The sequence below is a fragment of the Rattus rattus genome, chromosome 5 (genome assembly GCF_011064425.1).
Source record: "Rattus rattus isolate New Zealand chromosome 5, Rrattus_CSIRO_v1, whole genome shotgun sequence".
NCBI classification, from domain to species: Eukaryota; Metazoa; Chordata; class Mammalia; order Rodentia; family Muridae; genus Rattus; species Rattus rattus.
Window position 1 is genome coordinate 90,069,496 of NC_046158.1, and position 2,444 is coordinate 90,071,939.

At 37.4% G+C, this 2,444-nt stretch overlaps 1 pseudogene; it reads right to left on the bottom strand.

The window, feature by feature from the left end:
- Positions 1 to 571: 571 nt before the first annotated feature.
- On the bottom strand, positions 572 to 1,514 carry LOC116900561 (annotated as a pseudogene).
- Positions 1,515 to 2,444: the final 930 nt, after the last annotated feature.

Here is a 2,444-nt window from a genome sequence, read left to right on the forward strand (position 1 = left end):
CGCTAGACCAGGAAGTATTTCAGAGTTAGCTCTACAGCAGCCCCTCTCACAGTTCACTGAGTTCTATTTATTCTCCCTCCAAACATCACATGTCCTCCTTCGGTCTTGCCTCACCACCTGTCTTGTCCGAGCACCTGAATCTGTCTCTGCAAAACTCTGTGTGAGTTCATCATAGCTGACATCACTCTGACAATCAGCCCAAGTCTGCAGAAGACCAAGGAACCTGCAAAAAACTGCTAGCACACCACCAAAAGTTTTTCTCTCCATGGAGTCACAACAAATAGAGCTCAACAATGAACGTAAGGCAAACCAATACATGCCTCTCTTTAGTGAAGTTTCCTTCATTTTGCATCCTTTCATGTGCCTGCTTTAGTGAAACATCTTTTCACTTGTGTCCATCTCAGGAATACACTCCTTCAGCGTTTGGCCCCAGCAAAACACCAGAACCCTTAACGTTTCCACTTCAGTTAAGGAACATGAAAGGACTCATCCACTACGCACACTGCTGATGCCATTTCAAAAATGCCTTCATATAAGACATATTGTTACTCAAATAAAGATGTTATACTATTTATGAAATATTTCTAAAAGTAAGTAATGCCTTGAAAACTCTCTTTATTGCTACCTTCATCTCTTTATTTCTGAATGTGTAGATGACTGGGTTCAGAAAAGGAGTAAGAACTGCATCAAAAAAAGCAAGAAATTTGTCTATCTGGGAGTGAGGATGGGGCCATGTATATATAAACAGAGTGGGACCAAAGAAAAGAAACACCACTGTGATGTGAGCTGAGAGAGTAGAAAGGGCTTTGGATGAACCACCTGAAGAATGTTTCCAGACACTGAACAGGATGAAGATGTAGGAGATGAGAAGCAACAAGAAAGAGCCAACACAGATGAACCCACTGTTGACGGTGACCATGAACTGCAACTTGTAGGTGTCTTTACAGACCAATCTGAGAAGTCTAGGAAGGTCACAGTAAAAGCTGTCCAGTACATTTGGACCACAGAAGGTAAATCAATAAGGAAGCCAGCTGGAACAGTGAGTGGCTAGTGCCTAGGCCCCAAGCAGCAGCCAGAAACAAAATACACACTCTTGGGCTCATGATGGTAAGGTAGTGCAGAGGCTTACAAATGGCCACATATCTGTCAAATGCCATGGCCACAAGGAGCACCATCTCCACTCCACCAACTAAATGAATGAAGAAGATCTGAGTGATACAGCCTCCAAAGGAGATGACTTTGTGCTTTCTAAACAAGTCATACACCATCTTGGGGGAAGTGACAGAACACGCTGCCAAATCAATGAAGGAGAGACCTGCTAGTAGGAAGTACATAGGAGAATGTAAGTGAGGGTCAATGGTCACAGAGAATACAATGAGGATGTTTCCAGTCATGCTTAATATGTAGAGCACAGAGGAGAGCACAAGGAGGAGGAACTGAATCTCCCATGAGTGGGTGAGTCCCAGAAACACAAATTCAAACACGACTGTGTGGTTCTTTCTATCCATCGATTCAGCCAACTGGGTAACAGATACCCTTATGAGAACTAAGAAAATGATAAGAAAGTATAATTATTAGCAATGACTGTAATTTGATTTTATCTGTTCATATTATAAATAAAACTACTTAATTATAAAATTAATCACACGGACATAATTTTAATGCTACTAAATGATACTGAAGATAACAATAATACTGTATAATAAAAGCACAACGAAGCCCCTAACAGTCAAAAATTAATGAGGAAATTACACAGAACTAAAATTTTCATGGATATCTATACCAATAAATAGAATATGCAAGCAAGTAATTATGCTTGCTTACAAATACAAAAAGGAATGCATGGGAAATATAATTTTCTCTAAAGGTAAAAAGACCAGTGTTAAATATGTCCATGAAATACTAAATCATTTCTTCAATTTATTACAATTTTGTATTTTACATTAAAGTCATACAAAGACTTACAGGGAAATATAAACTAAAAATTAATTGTTGGCTCTCCATCTAAAAGCAACAACTATATAATACTTAAGCTGGAATTGAATTTGAATGTCATAATCTAAATCATAAGATATTCTTTGATATTAAATAAATGAAACTAATGTAGTATATGAAGAGTAACAACTTTATAAAAGGCAGAATGTACATTCTTTGTCATGTTGACTAGGCTCCCAAATCTTGTAAGTCATCTCTTTTTTAAATGTGATTTTTAAAGTAGGACATGATTACCATCCTTGACAGTTTGCATGTATAGTTTGGTAATGTAAAATATATTATTGTGAAATAAACATTCCAAACTTCATCATAACTTTGAAATGTTATGTCTATGAAGCAACTCTAAAGCATAACTCCTAAGGCCTTTTCTGGTTTCCAGTAAACATTTTATGTTCTCTGTCTGTCAATCTAACAACTTCATCTGTTGACTACAATTGGAATTACATGGG